General features: G+C 39.3%; 1 protein-coding gene across 2 annotated transcripts in view; it reads right to left on the bottom strand.

Annotated features, from left to right (window-relative positions):
- Positions 1–16580, bottom strand: part of LOC131030844 (uncharacterized) — a 143819-nt gene extending 127239 nt beyond the window's left edge. Inside the window, exons 1-2 of one of the 2 annotated variants that reach the window (XM_057961773.2) lie at positions 16397–16580; positions 14312–14402 (exon numbers count right to left, since the gene is read on the bottom strand). The gene's annotated coding sequence lies outside the window, so the exon portion shown is untranslated. The remainder of the gene's footprint in view (positions 1–14311; positions 14403–16396) is intronic. The other variant, XM_057961772.2, reaches the window with a different exon arrangement.
- Between the last annotated feature and the right edge of the window lie 6302 nt (positions 16581–22882).

Raw genomic sequence — 22882 nt, 5'->3', positions numbered from 1 at the left:
CCCTAGCCCAGGATCACTCACTCACTCAAAACCCTAAAAAGAGAGAGAAGAACAAGTAGAGAGAAAGCAAAAAGAGGGGGTCCCCATTCTAATGGGGCGATGTGTGAAATGATCACAACAAACCCCCAGGTTCCCAAGTTCCTTGTTCTTCAACCCCGGAACTCCGGAACCCCCAGGTTCCCAAGTTCCTTGTTCTTCTACCCCGGAACTCCGGAACCCCCCAAGTTCCCAAGTTCCTTGTTCTTCAACTCCGGTCTCCGAAGTTCCCCAACTATGGTGACTCAGGTCTCCGAAGTTTTCCAAACTACTTCCGACTTGCAACACTTCTGGATGGCGTGATCGACACTCAAAGCTTTAAATGTTGAAGGGGAGGGGGGCAGGTTGCTCTCGCAATCAGAATGTTGAGCAAAATAGAGGTACGGTGCCATGCTTGGTGACTTGTGTCATGACTGCATACTCTGACTTTGGAGGGTCAGTCAATCCACCCTTCTCAGAATTGCCTTTTGTGGGTATGGCTAGGTTGCTTGCATGTACAAGTCAAGTGCATGCACTTCCCTACACTCCCAAACTGACATACAGGGGTCATGATCACTCTTGTAACCATTTTTCTATATAAAGATTGTTAAGCCTCATTGTAAAGGGTTCTCTCCCTGCTGCCTTGAGCTTTCTTATGCTCTTCTCTTCTCTTGAAGACTTGTAATCTTTTGCATTTCTGCGACTGTAAGATTGGCCTTTGGCCTTGTCATTAATTGAAAAATCTCTATTCTTGCCTTCCTTCAACTTATGTATGATGTGTATGTGTTCTTGCCTTCATTATAAGTGTATGTTTGTGGTTTCCTTTCACATGTATGCTGTGTTAACTGGTTTTCTGAGTATGACTTTGTGGGAATCCTTCTCCCCTCTTAACACTTTGAAAATTCCACCCTCCACACATGCGTTTGGGTCACTCATGCAATTGAAGCTTGTGCATCTCTTAGGCTTTTCAGTTGATTCCTGGTGCCATTTCAGGTGTATGTTTGTGGTTTCCTTTCACATGTATGTAGTGTTAACTGGTTTTCTGAGTGAGACTTTGTGGGAATCCTTCTCCCCTCTTAACACTTAGAAAATTCCACCCTCCACACATGCGTTTGGGTCACTCATGCAATTGAAGCTTTGTGCATCTCTTAGGCTTTTCAGTTGATTCCTTGTGCCATTTCAGGTGTATGTTTGTGGTTTCCTTTCACATGTATGCTGTGTTAACTGGTTTTCTGAGTACGACTTTGTGGGAATCCTTCTCCCCTCTTAACACTTAGAAAATTCCACCCTCCACACATGCGTTTGGGTCACTCATGCAATTGAAGCTTGTGCATCTCTTAGGCTTTTCAGTTGATTCCTTGTGCCATTTCAGGTGGGGAGAAGAACTATCTCTTCTTGGTGCATCACCTCCTTCTATTTCCAGCATTCTCTCTTCCCTTTACCTCTGCAAATTGTTAGGATAGGCTTAGGAGTTAGTTGAAGTGTTGAGTTGGTTCAACACCTGCACCTGGAGCGAGAAGGAAGCCGGACTTCTCCGAAGATTCAACCCCCTCGCACAAGGTCCCACACTTCAGGGTTGTTTCCATGTTTCACAAGGTTGTTGAGTTGATAGCTCAGCAAGGGTGCGAGCTTTTGTGATAACAGAACCCAAAATGCCATATCTTTCATGTGGATCAAATGCTCAAAAGCTTCAGTTGTATCACAAAGGGTGAGTTCCAAATAGGTTTGGTTTGTGTCGGTGTGCTAACAACATTTTTTCGTTTGCCATCAATGAGAAAGGGAGACATTGTTGAACATATGTCAAAGGTATGTCAAAGGAATTCAGTTGGTATCAAAAGAGCTCATTGTGGAGTCGAACCAGCATGTACTTATATACCCACAACTATCATAATTACAATTGTCAGTTTCAGTATTTGAGTTTCAGAAGCACAATGACAAGCTATGTTGGTAAGATCAATTGAAGTATGTTTGTAATATCATCTTGCATCCATTACACTTGTCTAAGGTGATCTGGAATGATCTGCAATATGTTACCGAGGTTTGTTTCTCAGACAATGTGTTACACTAGCAATTTGTTTTGTTTTGCATTCTACCATACTTGAGAGTTATGACCTATGATTTGGAAGGAGTATGTCTACACATGTATCAAATTCTAGAGTTTCAAGGGTTGAGATTCATCAAACAAAAAGTTAGTAATGATAGTGTTCACTATGTGAGTTGGCTGACTAGGTTGTTCCGGATTGATGTGCAAGAGGTTTGTTACGTATGCTCATCAGAGATAACATGCGGATGACCATTGGGATCAAATAAGTCTACATTGGGTAACACATAGTGTGTCACTTCTCTGAAGTAACGTGTGGGCTTTTGGACTTAGCGTATTAGATGTTTGATTTGGGTTTATACTTGTGGCCAAATTGCAGATGCATTAGTTTTGTTCTAAGCTGTCATATGAATGTAATAATCATTGTATCATATATATAGTGGATCTAGGTTCATTCCTAGGGTGTTTGTTGATGTAATTATCTAATAGTGGAATGATTGATGTGTCTTATGTAGGTGATGCTATGTGAGTTGCATCCCAATCATTGTGCAATTTCAATTGAAGATCATATGCATGTATGAGGAGGTTCTAAAGGTTGTTCAAATAAAAAGCAAGTTGTGCATTAAGTTTGAAGGTCCATAATTTGGTGCTCAAATCTTGGTGTAGGGGATTGGTGTCTCCTACAGGTTGGTACTTGCAAATGTAATTGGGGATTGGTGTCTATGGTAGATTGGTGCTTACTTTATAATTGCAAATTCCTTATTATATTCCTACTTTTTGAGGCTGGATTTGGGCAAGCAGCTATTCTCACCGTGGTTTTTCCCTTTTCCCTTTTTGGATCTCCACGTAAATCTGGTGTTCCCATTTGTTAATGTGTGTTTGTGGTTTGATAAGTTGCTTTATCATTAAGGAAAGATTAGAGAATGCTTCTATGATATTTTGGATGTATGCTTGAGAAGATTAATAGTGACAATGTTTACACAAGTTGAAATTTGCATATATTGACTCACCAACCCCTCTCAGCACACATTCAGTGCATTCCAACAAAATTTCTATTTTTAACATATGGCTATTTTCATTAAGTGTTATTTTTAGCACTTGGTTGGATGTAAGCTTGAGAAGGTTACTAGTGACAATGTTTACACAAGTTGAAATTTGCATATATTGACTCACCAACCCCTCTCAGCACACATTCAGTGCATTCCAACAAAATTTCTATTTTTAACATATGGCTATTTTCATTAAGTGTTATTTTTAGCACTTGGTTGGATGTAAGCTTGAGAAGGTTACTAGTGACAATGTTTACACAAGTTGAAATTTGCATATATTGATTCACCAACCCCTCTCAGTATATATGTGTGCTTAACAATTTTCAGTGCATTCCAACAAAATTTCTATTTTTAACATATGGCTATTTTCATTAAGTGTTATTTTTAGCACTTGGTCTTGGCTTCTATCTTCTCTCAGTTTAGTACAATGCTTCCCAGTTTTGTGCCTTAGTGATTTCTAAGGTTTTTAGGTGATAGTTCATTTATGTCACTTAAGTTCTTTTATAAAGTTACTTTATAACTTAAGTGAGGGTGATGAGTTCATAAAGTGTTCCCCTTGTTTGGCACCTAGAAAAGTGACAACTTTTAAGTTGTTTTTTAAAGACAAGTTGGGTCTCTAAAAGTGACGCCACGATGAAGGAGACTTAGAAAAATAAAAGAGTAATGTTATTACCTCCTAAAGTGACTCTAAAACATAAGTTGGAGATAAATTGTTTTTTAAAATGTTATAAAGTGAGCTCAAGAAATGGGTCGAACCTTTTAGGGTTCATTTCATCTTGCTTTGAAAAGTGGAATTGGAGGAAATTGTATTCAAAATCAAATGAAGGTTGCCCTAACTTTTCCTCATATTATATATTTGAGTTTGAACTCTCATTTTCATATAGATGAATTGGCAACTTATTGTTATACTATTGGAATGAGCTCAGAGAGTTCTTTTGTTGGTTGAGGCTGAAATCCCTCTTCTAGGTTGTTGGTTTCGACAATGAAACATCGACCCTAGCTGGTTGGTGCTCTTGGTTTCACTTCCAAACAAGAAAGGAGGGACTCCAAAAGTAAGGCATTTCACTTCCCAAGCTCACATGCCCCTACTCAGAATGGTACGGCCTAGGAATGGTACAACCTCATGGAAATGTCTACATTTCACCTCGAGACTAGTACATTAGCATGGATATAGTGTATGGCCTCCAACAATGCTAATAACAAAGTTCAATCATCATTCAAAGTCTACTGTTGACATCTTGCCAGGAGAATGAGGGTGTAGAACTTGCATAGAGGAGCTAGTGTGACCTATACAACACTCCCAAAACTCATCACAAACACTCCAAAATCTATTGAAAATCAACACAGCAACATCAAACTCTTTAGCATGTCAAAAAATATAAAAACGTCCATCTTAAATAATTAACTTGAGAGCTTCACTTGCAGCACAACTATGAGTTCAAGATGAAATCACCAACTCTAGCTAGGAAGGTTCTCATCCTCAAAAAATAAGAAATTCTCAAACTCCTCAGAAAAAAATAAGGTATGAAAAATGGTAACCCTTTCCTCTACACCTCCTTTTCTATCTTTCCCTAATGAATAAAATATTAATTTTCCTTTTTGGCTCCATATTCACTTTAATATTTAAAAATCATTTTAAAAAGTGCAAAATGACCACCTTTTTCCTTTGAGCCTAACACCTCCTTTTTGCACAACTCATAGTCATTTTTCTCTTTTTAAATAATTAAATAAGTTGTCAATTTAAAATATAAGAAATATTACTTTTGACAACTCACTTTTATTATTTAGTTTTCCTTTCCATTTTTTTATGCCAATTAGCTTACACAAAAATATGGGAAAGAAGCTAAGGGCTAATCATTTTCTTATGTGTGGAAAGGGGCCATTACAAGCAGCCTGATCTCTACATTTGTAGGGTCTCATCTCTTGAACATAGCTATTGAAACACAACATCCAACCCCATAAAAGAAATAATTTTTGTTTTGTAAGATATCAAGAGTGTACCTTCTCATCCTAGCTCGTTAAATAACTCAAGCTCTCTAATCAAAGGTAGGACATTCTTCAAATGTTGGCAATAATTGGACCAGTTCACTAACAAATCATAAGATAAAATAGAACCAAAAGAACCACTTACTTGAAATGATAATTCATTATTTACAAAGGAGATGAAAACTCCTTAAATAGAGAGTATAGGCGATGTTTTTGTAAAAGACACGAAAACAAAAGACAAAAAGGAAACTTCCTAAAACTAACTAGAAGACAAAAGACATAACCGGAAGTTACTAAAACAGACTCGCTGACATACAAAATAGAAAGTTACTAACTAAACTATTTAAATGACTTAAATGACCATTATAAGCTAACACCCTCCCTTAATGGTCATTCTACTATTGACTACCCTATAGAAGACTTTGACATAATTTGCAAATCATTTGGCCACAAATGCATAGAAAACTGACTCCTCTTCAAAATGTTATGTGACATGAGCCTGCTAGTGAGACCCTCCCTGGTTGGATTTATGATCAACCAACCAACCAACCGCTTTCTGCAGAACTCTTGTACATGACCAAGTGTACCTCTATTGAACCTCTAAGTACCTTCGAACATGGTGTTGGGTAACAAAGCCATCCCTCCTGCTATCGAAAGGCATGGAAACCAAGATCAGCTTCTCAAAAACCACAATTTTGCAAAAAATTGTCAAAAGCAGCAACATCCACAATTTTGTAAAAAAATTGTCAAAACTTTTGCAAAAGAATACTGGTGCGACCCAAAACAAGCAGCAAGAAACCACAATTTTGTGGAAAAATACCCAAACCCTCAATGAGATGCTGAAATCACACACATTTTGAGAAAAATGAGCAAAAACCTTTGTTTTGTGGAAAAACGGTAAAAAAACCTTCGTTTCATGGAAAAATGGTAAAAAAACCTTTGATTCATTGATAAAACAGTAAAACCCCATGATTTTCAAAAAAATATCGAGATTTTTTTTTTAAAAATCATTAAAAAACCCGCCAAGAATTTTAGGAAAAATCATGCAAAAAATCCTTCATGATTTTGTTTTTTAAATCAAAAGATTTTAAAAATGTCAAAAACGACAATAGAAGACCACGATTTTTCATAAAAAATCATTTTAAAAAACTTCTAGAAATTTCTAGATAATTGAATGATGAAATTTTTACTAAAAAAAAATTGCCAAAAAAGAACCTATGCTTTGATACCATGAAATGATAATTTGTTATTTACACCAACACCAACATAGCCACTCATCAACTATTTTATGCAAAACCCCCTCAAATAATATTCTATATTGTGAATATCTCTATATTTTATCTATAATTTGGTGTCTACGATCGATTTAGCTTACATTCAGGTTAGTTTAGATCTCAGCGAGCTCCCCCTCCAAATTGGAAGAGAAGTTTAATCTCACACACTGCTCCTTTTTGTGTTGCCCTGCAAATGACAAATTAAAATATTGACACAATTGTAGCAACTCCCTCAAGCTAAGAAACACAAGGACAGAATCAAACAAACAAGCATCTCCACTTTTAGGGTAAGTCTTCCTTCGAGTCACCTCCACCGGAATGAACCTTGATCTCCTGAAATTAGTCTCAAGGGGATCTACTTCATGAAGAGAATAATTGGAATCCAAGGAAAAACCTCATAGGCAATCCTTAACATTGCCAATAACATAGTGCTACATTGTCCATAATATAGTGCTGGTCCTGCCATCTGAGATTGAATTTGATAGTTTATGACTGTAAATTTTGAATAGGAGGCTATAGCATCATAACGCATTGTGTATATCTAACAAATGACCACGAACTGCAATAACATATCCATATTTATGATATAAGTATGTGACAATGTGTTGTGCGTTGCACACGCCCCCTGTCACCGACAGGGTCCCCCTTTCCAGTTTTGAGTTTTTTGATCGTCATCCCGAGAATTGAATCAGAGTTTCTCGTATCTCCTCGAGCGAGTTCGTGATCAGTCCGTAAGCTGATCAACGTTGGAGTAGTGAACCAATGAGCCCTTTTGACTGATCTGGCTTTCGGGCGTAAATACCGAGAGTTTGTTCCAAAATTTCAAAACTTAACATAATGCATCTCCTTTTCGGACCCCAGGTCCGAACTTGGCGAAAGTCAAGTTAAGGTAAAAAAACGTTATGCGCTCCTCTTTTTGGATTTAAGTGTCCGAAAGTGAAAATTCAAAATTTAAAAGCGTAAGGTGGAATTCCATTTTCGGACCCCAGGTCCGAAATGTCCAAAATCAAGTTAAAACGTAACGCTGCGCATCCATTTTCGGACCCCAGGTCCGAAATATCCAAAATCAAGTTAAAACGTAACGCTGCGCATCCATTTCGGACCTTAGGTCCGAACTTCAACAAAGTGAAGTTTTAAAACATTGTGCAAACATCGCATTTCGGACCCTAAATGACAAAGTTAAAGTTTTTTTAAAAAAGCTACATAAACACCGTTTTCGGACCCTAAGCTCTGAAAAGGGCGAAATAAGTTTTAAAAAGCAAAAACGCACACCATACATACTTCGGACCCTAAGCTCTGAAAAGGGCGAAGTAAGTTTTAAAAAGCAAAAACGCACAACAAAACGCATACTTCGGACCCCAAGCTCCGAATAAAAAGGGCGAAGCAAGGCTTTAAAAGCAACCATATTAAACACGCGCTTCGGACCCTAAGCTCCGAAAAAGGCAAAGTTGGGTTTTTTAAACATAACAAAACGCGCATTTCGGACCCCCGCGTCCGAACTTAAACCAAGGCAAAGTTGGGTTTTTTTTTAAACATAACAAAACGCGCATTTCGGACCCCCGCGTCCGAACTTAAACCAAGGCAAAGTTGGGTTTTTTTTTAAACATAACAAAACGCGCATTTCGGACCCCCGCGTCCGACCTTAAACCAAGGCGAAGTTAAGTTTTAAAACATAGTGCGAACAACGCGCATTTCGGACCCCCGCGTCCGAACTTCAACAAAGGCAAATAAAGTTTTAAAAACATAGCGCAGCATCCATTTCGGACCCCCGCGTCCGAGCTCCAACAAGGCGAAGTTAAGTAAAAACATAGTGCAAACAACGTTTTCGGACCCTAAGCGTCCGAAATTCCAAGATGAACGTTTAAAAGCAAAACATAGTGCGATTATCGTCTCCAGACCCTAAGCCTCGAGCGCTGGCAAAGGCGAGGAAATTAACCCTGTGAGATCGCATTTCGGACCCCAGGTCCGAACCTCGGCGGGGATGGAAGCTGAAGGCGACACAATCATTTTCGAACCTTAGGTCCGAACACAAAACGAAGGCAAAGTTAAAAGCCAATGCGATCATCTCTCCCGACTTAAGCTCCAAGCTTTAATGCAGAAAGCGAAGTCCAAAAGCAAGCGAAACTTTAACGCAAAAGGCACAGTTTGTAACGCGGAGGCCAGGGCGAGCACACCCGCGAAGGTTAGATTCGAAAACCTCCAATTCGAAATTCGAAAGGAACTCTTAAATCCGAAAGCAAGGAGGTAAGACACCGCATCATCCTCCCATCAACCATTTAAAATTCAGGTTGTTAGACACAGAACCATGTGAAATTAATAAATCCTCTTTCATCTTCCAAACTGCGAAAATTTAAACAGGAAGGATAACCGTTGGGATTCAAATTTTGCAGGGTCATCCGCTCGCCCCGCACGACAAGGTCGGGTAATCACCCATCATTCGCTCCAATCAGGTAAGTACGCCTTATCGCGTACGGTCATTTAAAATGTGTGAATCAAATAGGCAAAATACGCAAAATTTGAAATGCTTAGAGTCTGCATCTCCGTCATTCGAACATCCAAAATTTAGGATTCATACCCGAGGTTTGACCGGAAACTGCATCTCTTTTCAAAATTCTCATGTTTTGCCTTTGTTAAAATTAATCAAAAAAAAAAATTCGAGAGTAAGAATGCTTAGTCATGAATCTTCAGGAATATGATGTTGTAGAAGTTAATCAGATTGTTAGCCCAGAGTGATATTTAAACTAATCTCGGTCTGTTGAAACACTTCTGTTATTATCTAACCCGCATCGTCATTCTCGAGTCACCTTGTAATCCGTGTCTGGCTGTGCAGGATAAATGCCTAAATCAGCGGCAGAATCATCAAAAACACCCGCTGCAGCAGAAACCTCACGAGCATCCAAATCAGACATCCCACGGAAAGTTGAAAGAATGAAGTATCAGTATCAGAGGGGAGGGTTAAGAGAGTCAAAGGTCCAGAGTATCTGGGACAACATTGGTGACACCGACCTTGGCCACATTGATATTCAGGATTTCAGGGATCGGGTCTTCTCACCCAATGCATATGGCAGGCCTAGGCAAATGCTGGAAAGTGGCATCGCCCAAGCAGCAGGTTTTCCTCCAGCAATCCAGAACTATGAATTAGTAGTGGAAGCTGCTCGGCATTACGAGCCAAAGTCCAGATTAGTGCTTCTGGAAGATATCACTATTGCCGACTTCTCCCCTGAGGCTATCGGCGATGCATTTGATATCCCCTTTCCAAATAATCCCATAGCTACAACAATGGACGAGGCACAGGGGGCGTATGATATGAACCCAGCTCGATGCAGGGCACTAATTAACGAAGAATGGTTCAAAGAAAAAAGGCCTTCAAGCACCAGGATTGTGAAAAAGACCCCCAGAAGTGACTTTCATAATGAACATGGCGATATGGTCACCTTACTTAGCCGAGTCATGGGACTCCCTAAGTCCAACTACTTTGAAGAATGGATGTTCTATTTTACAGAACAGGTCTTTGCCGGAAAGTCTAAGTTTGACTGGGCTCAGATCATAAGTGATAACATCCATGCTCAGCTGATTGAGCTTGAGACAAAGAAGTATTTCACCATGACCTCCTATTTGGTCTATATGTTCGCAAAGAACCAGCCACTGCCAGGATTAATAATGAAAGGTGAGATCGGGAATGGGCCTGGTCAGGTAAAGGTTTATGATTGCTACCCGCAGCTGCACTACCAGGATATAGCTCAAAGGGAAAAGAGCAGCCCGGCTTACGCAGTTGGACAGTACGAACGTGTCAACGACGCCTTCACAATGCGCCTAGTCAGGCTAATGCAGGGAGGGTTACACATAAGGCTCTCGGAGCAAGCTACCATTTTAGTGCAGAGGTATGGGGCCTGGTTTATTCAGTTCCCAAGATTCTCCTACATCCGAATTGCTGGCTTCGAAGGTGCCCCCCTTCGACTTCCGCGGTACCCAACCGATAAAGTAGTCCTCATGGAAGTGGCAAGGCAATCACGCCCTGCCGGCATATTATTACGAGAAAGCAAGCAGGCTGGATTCGCATTTCCAATGATCATAGGCAACCATGATGTCCAATTGAGAACTCCCACCCTAGCAGAAGAGTCCCTTGCAGAGCTAGCCTCTTATGGCCTACAGGAACATTTCCCAAGAAAATGTTTTGATCATGACAATTTGGCAAAGAGAGCTTACGGTAGGCGCTACAGAGCAAAGGAGTCAATTGAAGATTACTGGAAAAATTGCTCCGATGACTACGAAGTCAGGCGACGGGAATATTCTAGATTGAGTGTGCAGCAAATGCGACTCTTTGAGTACCGTCGGGTCCCGGATCAGCTCACAGACTCGGGGAATTGTCTCCAAGTCCGGGAATTCGAAGCAGTGAGGCATCTCTTGCCAGGCGTCGATTGGTCTCGAGACCCAATCACGGATTTCGAAGCAGTCATGGCAGCCCCGGCAAGATACACAGATCAATGGTTACAACACCAGATCGAGAGGCTAGTCCATGAAGGGGTCCAGTTTACTTACCATCTGATGGGCAATTTCGACTCTCAGTCTTCCGAAGATGAAAGGACATCAGCTGAAAAACCAGAGAAAAGGAAGAAAACTAAGGCTTGCAGAGGGACTCGGACGTCCAAGAGAACAAGGAGGGAGAAGATTCCCATAAGAAGGCCAGAGACCGCTTCATCTTCAGACCCCAGTTCGCCCGATGGTGCCATAGATTTGGATTGCATACCTGCTCCGCCTTCCCAGAGCGACATAGAGGCATTCCAAGCCAATGATCCTCCTGCTCCAGATATGCCGGACACCGAGCAAAAGGGCCCCAATTCGACCAAGCCGGGTGACCAGATAGAGGAAGGAGAAATCCCATCCACCCAGGGGATCGAAGTGCATGAACCTACCCAGCAGAGCCGCCATGAATTACTACTCCTCCATGCAGCCAAGGACGACTCAACTGTCGAAGGGGAACAAAGAACAGACGAGATCCATGAGCTCGAGGGAACCAAGGAGCCACCATCACAGGAAGATATCAGACAATTATTCAGTGAGATAGGGGAGAACTCAGATGCAAACAAAGAGCTTCCTCCTTCTTCCACCCCTCCGATGGCGGGACAGCTGTTAATTTGTGATCAGCCAGTTGAAAGTATGGGAGCACAAGGTGCTAACTTAACCCTATCCTCAACCCAGACGGTGCCTCAAGAGTGGCTGATCGCCAGAGCTCAGCGTAGGGCCGCCACCAAGGCGCCCATCGACCTTGAAGACATCTTCTCACGAATGGATCAAACAAAAGTAAAAGGGAAGAAGAAACCGAGAACATACTCTAAGATAACCAAGGATGGGCAAAGGAACCGCACTCTTCATATTGCTACCCCGCCCGTAAACAAGCTAGCAGATCAAATAACCCTTGCAGATTATAGCATTACGACTGTCCCCATCGGACGAGCTACAAAAGAGCAAGAAAAGGAGGAATTTAAGGACTCGGTGCAAAACATACTCAGACAGCTCGAGGAAATCACGGCTGAAAAGGACATGTATCGAGCCCGTGCTGAACAAGCCGAGGGATACATCGATAAGCTCCTACGGCCACTACACAACCCCTCTGAATCCCATATTCCCCCAATGGCATTGGCGCAGAGGACCACAACTGAATTTGAAGGAATCCGGGATACCGCAAAGGCCGTTAAGGAATGGGTGCAAGACATCAAGAAAAGGGGAGAACAGATCCTCAAAGAAGTAAAGGAAATGGCTCTCCATCGAGAGCTCACTCTCGTCAGGTTGTTGGAAGTAAAGAGAGAATCCCTTCACATGCATGAAGTAGCGGCCTCTACCCTTCCCCTCCTAAGAGCTCTTTTCTGGACACATACACAAATTCCCACACTGCCTGACATCTTGAGTCCCCATAGCATCAGTGTTCTCAAGGAATGGTATTGGACCGTCACCATGAAGAACGATGCCCAGGAAATTATTGACAAAGAAAATGACGCGTGTGAGGCGATTCTGGGGAACATGCAAGAACTAGGCAAGACCATCCTCCGATCAATGGTTTCAGGGTGGATAAATGACCTGTCCGACAGTGTAATCCGGCCGGATTGGGAGGGAAGATTGGGAGCAGATAAGGCTTCTTATTCCATTGAAGACTTAAGTTTTGCTGGTCAGTTCCATTCAGACATATTATGCTTCGAGCGTAATCGCTCCAGCTGGAAGGACGGTTTAAGGCACGTGGACCAGTATCTCGAAGGCATGCAATACAAAATTCGCCACCCTCCCATGCCCCCTTTTAATCCCCTCTTCCAATTATGCATCAAGTTTCAGGAATATGTCCGCGAAGAACGAGCAGCAGGTCGTGATTTATGGCGAGAATACCTGCATGGCGAAGACCAGTTTCTGCAAAAGGAATGTGAAACCAGAATAGAGAAAGCAGTTTCTCAAAAATGCTTTCTTCCCCCCAAGTCTTAAAAAGTGCACTTTTGTCCCAAAAGGGTGACAGTTGACTTTTGGTCAACATATTGTAAAGTTTTTTGTGCACCTCCCCTTTTTGGATTATTTCAAAGTTGTAATTATCCTTTGGTAGTTATTGCTCCTTTTGAGTAATTGTAGATATTTATCTCCCTATTTATGAGTGTGGGTCCCTCTTTTTGTAAGGATGAATCTGGGCCACTTGTTTAGATTAGATCTTGGCCATTCATCCATTTTTGGAAACCTATTTAAGGGGACTGGTTTTCCCTCATTCAGAAGGAAGTTCTTGAATTGTTGCGAAAGCTCTGAAGAAATTTTGCAGGAATTAATACAATGGATTGAAATTACCTTCAAATTTCCTTGTGAGTGCATGGTCTCCTTCTTCATTTAAATTAGAAAGCTTTTAATTATGTCTGTTCATTTTATACAGCAGTTCTTACCAAGCATCTGATAGAATCTCCACAGTCCATACCATTAGAGGATAGCTGATTGCTTTTTTTCCTTTCTGCATGGTTAATCTGGGCTATTTTATGATTCAGTTCGATTATCAAAAGTACACGTATCATGAATATAGAAGTTCTAATATTGTATTTGGTAATATGAAAATCTGGTTTCTCCTTTGAAGATTGCACTAAGTTTATGCAAACATTGTGTCTGAATGACTGATGATGCTTAACCTGGTTTCCTGGAGGTGTCTGTCTGCTTGGGTAAATCTGTTGTCCTAGTTAATATTTACTGTTCTCTCTCGCTACCCTTCCTTTCTTTCCTCCCAATTTTATCCTTTTTTTAGAAATCCAGTCTTGCTAAGTCAGCTTCAAATAAATCAACATCACCTGAAAGAAAACCAAAAGAGGTCCCTGGGAATTCGCATATGAAATTACCAATCAAACGTAAGCCCCCTTGTGTTTCCAGCATAAACACATCAAGCCACTGAGAGATCCCGCAGTCAAGACCTGACAAAAGAAACCTTGAGGTAGTCTCCTTTGATCAAACTTAGAAAAACAGCATTAGAGACTTCCTTATCTCAAGAGAGAGTAGGATAATCAGTCGGCTATTCTATTCTGCGTTGGCCGTATGGAGTTTGCAGCAATGCGATTTCAGACACGTCAACACAATGAACTGACAAACTAATAAAATAGTAGTATGCATTACTTCATGATGATACGAGAGTTCTTCAAAAAATACTGAATTAAGTAGCAAATGAACTGGTCCAATCTGTAATTCAGAAACAATGTTTTCAACTCAGCACACACAGAGAAACCCAACTAAATGGCATAAACTGCAAAAATACAACTTCCTTGCTTATGGCATAAAATTATAAATCCTAAAATATAACTTCCTTGATTATGACATGAACCCCAAATAATTTACTTCTTTGTTTCCAAATAAAACTAATTGAAATTTTTGCCCCCACGGGTTAGTAGAGTTGGTCAAGTCTTGGGTGTTCATGCCTGAGGTCTTGGGTTCGATTCTCTGACCTGAAATTACCCCGTCACGGACACTTGGGGGCGGTGCTGGTTATCCCGTGGCCGTAGGGACTAATCTCGCCTCACCGCTCGCGGGGATACCCTTCGAAATAAAAAAAAAACTAATTGAAATTCAAAAACAAAGCAACCACTGAAAGAGGATTGCCAGTCAAAATTCAATTTCATACCATGGTTGGCAGGAAAGCCAGGTTTTCAAGTTTAGACTCTAGATTCATTACAAGTTCAAATTTGTAAAAGAAAACCGTTTGAACGAGTGAAGATTTCAGTGGGAAAAACAAGAAGTTCAAAATTCAAATGATATTTCTCATAAAAATCAGGAGGTTTAAGTTTGTTCTCAAAGATTATAAAAATTCTACGAGACAATTCTCTTGAGAAAGCCTTCGCTGAAGCACCATAGAAATGCTGCTACAGCATTCTTGGCTGATGTTGCCGTGTCAGATTTTTCGACAGATTACTTTATTTCTGTCAAGAGTAACAGCATATTTCTCCAGGTTTTAGTACCTGCAATTTGATAGATCATAGGATATTTCTCCTATTATATCTTTGCATTTCTGCCATGCTTGGCGGCCAAGATCAAAACCCAACACAATATCTAGAGGACATATTGACAAAAACAATTTAAGAATGAGAGGTCCTAGAATCATAGAAGCACTAGTATAAAGAATATTTCAAAAGAGATGGGATGATTATTAACTAAATTTAGTCCAAGGGATTGCGGTGTAATAGTAATGGGGAAGTAGGAACATGATTCAGCCAATATAACTCCTACCAACATATGGTGAGGTTTGGAGTAACCTCACCAAATTTTGACAAGCCAAACAAAGAATTAAATTTAATATTAGCGAGCAAAAAACGTCATTGCCTTGGAACTTTTATGGTACAAAAAATCCTTTCCCTTGCTCTCTCTACTCCAACATTGGATACTGTTTAACTATATAGAAAAACAGCACATACAAATAAAAACAAACTTGGGGCCAAAAACGAATGAGAACTAAAGATCCTAGAATCATATAGCAATAAATAAAAATACTTATAAGGCAAAAGGGGGTTGGCGGCTGCGGCGGGGAAGTGCAGTTTAAATTTAAATCTAAAGTGCAAACCATATTTTCTTATGAAATTAGAATTAAGATGAAACTTTAACTAATTATAGTCCCGCGGGTTGTAGTATAATGGTTATGGGGGCAGTGGCATGACCCAAACTATAACTGCAACAGGCATATGCTAGGTTGTGGTGCAATAAGCTATACAAGACTATTACTAGCATCTGATGAGGTGGTTAAGTAAGAACTGTAATAATTAAAATTTAAATCAATACAAACATTTTTTTAAGACCTCAAACTTATTCAATCATAAGACTGAGAAACAACTTCCTGGACAATTGCGAACACATCTTCAAATATGTTCCGGAAGCTGTTTCACAAACTAATTCTCTAGGTACTAAATAAGAAAAATGTAAATCGATGGCAAGAAAATTAGCCCTAAGAGCTAATTTTACCAGAAGAACTTGTAATTCCAACTGAGACACGGGGCATTTAAAGGATCTCCTCGTTATTGACAATCCAGAAGCCTTATATTTTCAATTGGGATTAGTTTCCTGATGGCTCCCGATGCTTGAGTTTCCATTAATCTTCCTTTTACATAAAACAATCAAAGCGTTTATGAAAGTTTTTAATTGAATCTAGAGCAGGGACGGCTCCTTATCTCAGTAAATTATCAGAAAAACAGAACACAGAAAGTAAACTTTCAAGGAAAAATCGAACTATGATTTTTGTCGTGGAATTTGCCTTTTCAGACAGCTGCAAAACGAGATTTGAAACATGAAATCAGAGCAGCTAAAAGCTATTAATAATTACTTAACCGCCTTCAAATCGACCAAAAAATAAGAAAAGACATCATAACGGGCTCGTCCTAGAAGACCTCTAAATAAGCTTTTAATAGAAGAGATTCGAACCGAGATCTCAAATGCTAAAAACTAGTAAAATTTCATCCGAAAAAGAATAGGACAGAACTACAAAATTTAGTTTACTCTGCAAATGTGAGGAAAACTAAACGAACTAATTAATGTCACATAGGTACCTTGCAAAAATTGCAGTGTCCCCGAAAGTTCCTGAATTCGTATCTTCTAGCAGCTTCCAGAACTTTTTCTGAAAAAATGAGAATGATTTTCCCAGAGAACAAGGGCCCGGTTTTTGTTGGGCTGGCACCTTGAGAACGGTAAAGAAGATGACTGGCTATAGGCGGTTGCCTTCGTTGGCAACGTCATCAGTCCGGCAGTACGCCCAAACATTATCAGAACGACACCTCATAGACATCCCCATGGGGGGATAACGCGGAATCTGCCTTTTTCTCCTAAATGGTTACTTGGAAGTTGCGATTATGTGTTCTAAATTTGACGGTCACATGTGGCAATTTTTTGGGGGTGTGGGCCTTGGGAGGGCATGTCACTGTTGAGAGAATACGGACGTGTAAGTATAATGTCTAGAAAGATTTATCGTTGGATCCTATATACAAGTATTGTGCAATGATTAGTTTTTGCTATTTTAAAAAACACACACATATATATGAAATTATATTTATTATGAAATGATTTTCATTTGTAATAATGAGATAGTTTTAGTTCCATTTGATTATGTATTCGTTAACAATTATTTATTGAATACAATAAATTCATAATAAAATTAAGATTTAAAAATAATAATATTTAATTGTTTTCTATATGTACAAAAGTTTCAGATTGAGCTTGACTTAGATATGTCTATGTTTCAACGAAGGATTGTTGATGCTTAGTTGTTGTGTAAGACATTCGACAATATGATGACTGAAGATGAAATTAAAATGAGGAAACAAAACAAAAAAAGATAAGCAAGCAAACAAATCTTCTTACCTCAAATGAAGCTTACTCCTTCAATAGAGTGGAAATGGAGTGCACCCCTCTCCACTTGATATGCTCTCAAAATGCTTGTTTGATAATGGTTTATAGTGTAGATTGCTCAAATTTAAACTGGCATAATAAGTATAGCATTGATGGATTTTGTAAGGCAAATTAGTAGCATACATTTAGTAAATAGATTATTAAAAATTGAAGGATAAGACTTCAATTTATAGTTTTTTAATGGCAAAATGGAGTGTTGAGATGCATTGTGAGATGGAGGGTTAAGATTGGGTGAGAAGATGGAGGCCTAGTCAAGAGAAACGCTCAAGAAAGTGAGATGTAGCATGGAAAAGAGGGCTAGGTGTGAGAACACATAGAGAAGCACACAAGGTTGACAAGTCGAGATGTTTTAGCAAGTGTAAGAGGGGAGAAATTAACAAGAGTGAGATGTGGAGAAAAGAGGAAATTGTAGGGTGGCTACACATGTATAGAAGAATCTTGAAAGGAAGCAAAGGTGCAGAAAACACTTCTTAACACTAAACTACTAGGGGAAATAGGGGTAAGTGCACCAAGATGGTGAACAAAAAAGTGGCCACTAGCTAAAAAAGCCTAAAATGGATGAAACGCGTACATATTTTTAATAAATTTAAAAATTGTGTACGTGTTAAGGCTCAAAAAAATTGAGCCAAAATGTGTACATGTTCTTTAAATTAAAAATGTGTACGTAGAATTGGTTTGCTAATAGAAGAAATGGAGCTTCGGTTTTCCCCGCAACCTGGGGCTTCCACGAGGCTCTGCGGATTCCATCCCAACCACAATGCAACCAACTGGGCGTCAGTGGTAAAAGGGGGTGTGGACAGGTCTTGGCATGTGGAAGCGTCGAGGAAATACCAAAAGAGCATATTTGGATCCTCGGCAAGTAGACAAGGTTTAGATGCTTTCGATGGTCGTGTATCTGACCATCGTGGTATGGGGTTTTGCTCCCGTTTGCGTCCCTATGCAGAGACTAGTCATAGGTTTGGAGGGTAGAAGTATGTCGGTTTGAATCAAGGAGATTTTCATTCTCAACCAGATGGTGTTTTGTTGCCTCATGAAAAAGATTTTGGGACCACCTCGGTTACGGCCATATCCCCAACGACCTCGCCGACTGTAGTTAAGTTGACAGAGGAGGTAGAGAGGGAGGTCGAGCATAATGAAGTGGTGTTTGCTGGCTTAGGGCTTATTGGGCATTTTAGAGGACTGTGGCCAAGTCTTGGTGATCTCCATAAATGGATCTCAAAGCACTGGGAACCCATTGTGGATGACTGTGTGCAGATTTATCCTCATGCTCAAGGGTTTTTTGTTGTGGTTTTTCAAAATGTGGAAGATAGAAACAAAATCATTAGTGGTCGTCAATGGTGTTGGGAGGACAGTCATCTATTGATACTTAAACCGTGGCATCCATCTTTCAATCCTGAGTCAGAATCCTTTGATCACACCCCTTTGTGGATTAGGCTTCCAAATCTTCCATTGCAATTCTGGATTGGCTCGTGTTTTGAAGCTATTAGGAACTCTTTAGGTAAATTTTTAATGACTGATGAAGGCTCTCTCAATTTGTTACATACTACCTTGTTTTGGTTGAGATGGACACGTCCAAGGATCTCCCTTCAGATATTTCAATTTCTACTTCTAAAGGTAGTTGGCTTCAGTCGGTGGATTATGAAGGAATCCCTTTCAGGTGTAGGCGTTGCTACAAGGTTGGCCATAGTACGGAAACCTGTGATAGGCATAGGGGGAGGAAGATTGCTTCTTGGTGGAAAGAAGTTACTCCCCAATTTTACATGGTGGATAAGGCGGAGGTGAATCTGAAAACCTCTCAAGATGAAGGGGGTTTGATCAAAGATCCCATTGTAAAGGCTCCTGTATTAACAACTGTCGAGCAAGGCTTGCCTTGCAGTTCAAATGGTGGTGTTCTACGGGGTTGTAGCTCCACTCAGGCTACTAATGGGGGTACACAGATGATGGAGGGTGGTTCAAGCTCTATGGGGGGCTATGAAGTAGAGCTGGTTGGGGGGATTCAGACCGAGCTTATTTGTCGAGTTAGTAAGGGATTAGATGATGGGGGTGTTCTTAATTTGAAATCTTTGGAGAATGCCAAAGCGAATGGATGGATAGAGGTAAAGCGGAAGAAGAGCAAGCGGGGTAAGGAGCTATGTATCTTTTTTGACCCCTCTCTAGAAGGGGGGATGGCTTAGGGGAGGAGGCTCCCTAATTGTAGCCCCACCTGGTTCGGGCCAGTTCAAAATCTCGTGTTTTTAATAAAAAATCATTACTACCGATCAGGAAAAAGAAATGTGTACGTGTTATTTAAAATAAAAACGTGTACGTGTTATGGTTAGCAAGCAAAACATGTACGCATTTTGTTTACATTAAGCTGGAAAAAGAACATGGCCTTGGATGTTGATTCCTTTGGCCTTCCCTTAATTTTTTTTCACCAAGATGTATACATAAAATATAACATTTAATTGTAAGTTAGATAAAAGGACAAAGAGAAAATATAACTTATACTTTAAGTTATATTTTATGTATATATTAGCAGGATGTTTGAGAATGGTTTCCAATCTCTAAGAGTCATAATGCAGATTCTAGATTTTAGGAGATCTTATAATTTTTCAAACAGTTTAATTTCAGTAATCAATGGGCTTATATCATCATTCTCTTTCTATCTCTCAATATCACACTCTCTATCTCCCCCAAGCTCTAGACCTATCTATTTTCCTATCTCTCTCCTCCTTATCCCTCTCTACCTCTCTCTATCTCACTCTCTCCTCTCTCCCCTCTCCCCAAGCTCTAGATCTTATAATTTCTTAGTCTTAGTCAAATTTTAGTCATCACTAAGCTCCTATTATCATTCTCTCTATCTCTATTTCACTCTTTTTGTCTCCCTTCATCTCTAGACCTATCTCTCTTCCTATCACTCTCCCTCTTCCCTTCCCTCCCCCATCCCTCTATCTCACTCTCTGCTCTCTCCCCGAGATTTAAACCTATCTCTCTCACCCTTCTTTGTATACCCCCTTTGTTCTCTTCATTCCTCACACACATTCTCTCCTCTCTATCTCACCTCTCTCCCCCCCTACTCAAATCTCTCTATCCTTCCCTCTCTACTTATCTATATCTCTTCTTTACCTCTCCCTACATGCATCCTCTCTCTCTCTCTCTCTCTCTCTCTCTCTCTCTCTCTCTCTCTCTCTCTCCACATACCTCTACCTCCTCCCTTCCTACCTCTATGCATCTACATAAATATTCATCTCTCCCTCTCTCCCTCTCTCTCCCTCCCTCCTCCCTCCTTCCCTTCCTCCCTCCCTACCTCCTTACAAAGAATAGAACACATTTAGATAGAGAAAATGAAAATGCAAATAATATACCATAGTGAACACATAAAATATGTGGCGAAAACCCATTTGGGAGAAAAACCCCACACTCCAAAAACATAGTACTTTGTATTACTGAAAAATGGTGAGTCCAATACAATCTAAGTACAATAGCTTCTTCAATAAGAGTCTTCGCATCACCCCAAAAATTGGATTGATTTTGCTAGCATAACACTTCACCTACAGATTTATTAGAAGCCACAATATGGACAATTTGAACAATAACAACACTTTGATGCTTTTACAATTTGCAAGGAGAAAGAGACCAAAATGGATGCTTAAGTCCAAGTGGCACTAATTTGAACCTGTAAGAAATCACAAGATATGCACAACAATTGCATGCATGCAACCTGTTTGCATGTGAAGCGTTGTCACAAATCATCATATATAATCTTTCATCCTGGGCGTCTCCCTTCCATGTAATCAAATTCAATCAAATTCCTCAACATGTGAGCACCCTCAAGAATGCATGGATTCTTACCTCCAGGAATAGCCAGTTGTCATAGATTATCATAAATTTCCATAGGTAAGTGTATCATAGAATATTATCATAATTTTGTCATTACATGGCACTTGTCACCATACCTCACAAAAATACAATGTCCTCTAAGTGGAACACCTACCTCCATGTGAGAATAGAGTTCCATGTCATCTTCCTAATAGGATGACAAGTCAACATGCCAACTCCCACTAGATGATGAAATAGCATGTGCAAACAAAATTGTCTAGTAGGCTAGTAAAAATGAACCAAATATTAAATAAATAAGTATAATTACCAATGTTAGGACTTGCAAAGTTTGAGACACCTTAGTCCCAAAACTCTCCCACTTGTCGGAGACCTTTCAAGAACCTATCAATCAACTGCAGGGGGCTGAGAGGCACATGGAACTGGAACACCATCTGAACTTCTCTATGCTCACAGGTTTTGTCAATGCATATACAACATTTGTCAAATTGTCAACCTTCTCCACATTTATATTCCCATCCTCTTCCACATCTTGAACAAAATGAAACTAAACATATATATGATTTCTTTTGGCATGGAAAGCCAAATACTTTGCTAAGCAAATGACACTTTGATTGTCACAACATATAATATTCAATCTTGCATCAAATCCAATATCTAAACACAATCGTTTAAGCCAAATAACTTCCTTATAAACATAATTAGGTATCATATATTTTGCTTCTATCATGGACAACATGATTGTACAACTTGTCGATTACTCGTCCAACTAATAGCACCACTGAACATAGTAAAAAGTAACCATTGGTGGATCTTCTACTATCAATGTCACCTACCCAATATGAATCTACATATCCACGAATACTCATAGATAGTTGAGTTCCTATAAGATAACCATGAAAACATAAGGAATACTCGAAAGTACCCCTCAAATATTTGAACACTCTCTTAACTGCATCCCAATGCACCCATTCAAGATTAGTTATTTTTAGACTTAGGATTCCCACAAATTGGGAAATGTTTGGTATAGTATAGACTATTGCATACATAAAATTGCAAAGAACACTCACATGTGGTACATTGGCCATTTCTATCATGCCCAAACTTTTGGGCACAAACGAAATAATTTTTTTTTAAAATACTTAACCTAGTACGACTAACTTAATTAAAATAATGCAAACTAGTTTGGTCTTAACTATGTTTTGAGTGAATCAAACAACTAAATTAATTACGCGATAAATAATCTAAGTTATAAGCGAGCTAATATTTCTCCAAAAGAGTTATTACTATCTTCCATTAATAAACAATTAAACTCTCTTAGCAAATAAACTCAAACTTAATATATAATCTCTAAATTAATTGATCAATAATCTCTTATAGTTCTTTAATTACCTAGGGTCTAAATAAATTGTCCTAGTTATTAGATTAAACAAACCTATTAAATAAATTTTTCATAAATTAAAATACCTTATAATTTAAAATTTAAAAGGGCCAACTTGACCCTACATATATCATTTTATTTCCCCAAGGGTTTATCCTACCCAAGAGTTTTAAATTCTTCTTATTAAAATGCTTTTACATTCATTTAATAATTAAAAGAGCATTACTTAATTTACAAATAACTATTTTGATTCCATGTAAATATATATATATATATATATATATATATATATATATATATATATATATATATATATATATATATATATATATATATATATATATATATATATATATTCCAATTGAAGGGGGGTGATTTTTTTCTTTATTTTATTAATTTACCCTTTCGTTTTAAAAAATCCTACAAAGTCACA

Source organism: Cryptomeria japonica, chromosome 4, assembly GCF_030272615.1.
Source record: "Cryptomeria japonica chromosome 4, Sugi_1.0, whole genome shotgun sequence".
Classification (NCBI taxonomy): Eukaryota; Viridiplantae; Streptophyta; class Pinopsida; order Cupressales; family Cupressaceae; genus Cryptomeria; species Cryptomeria japonica.
Note: the sequence above shows the minus strand (reverse complement) of the source record. Positions and strands in the feature narration are given on the sequence as shown.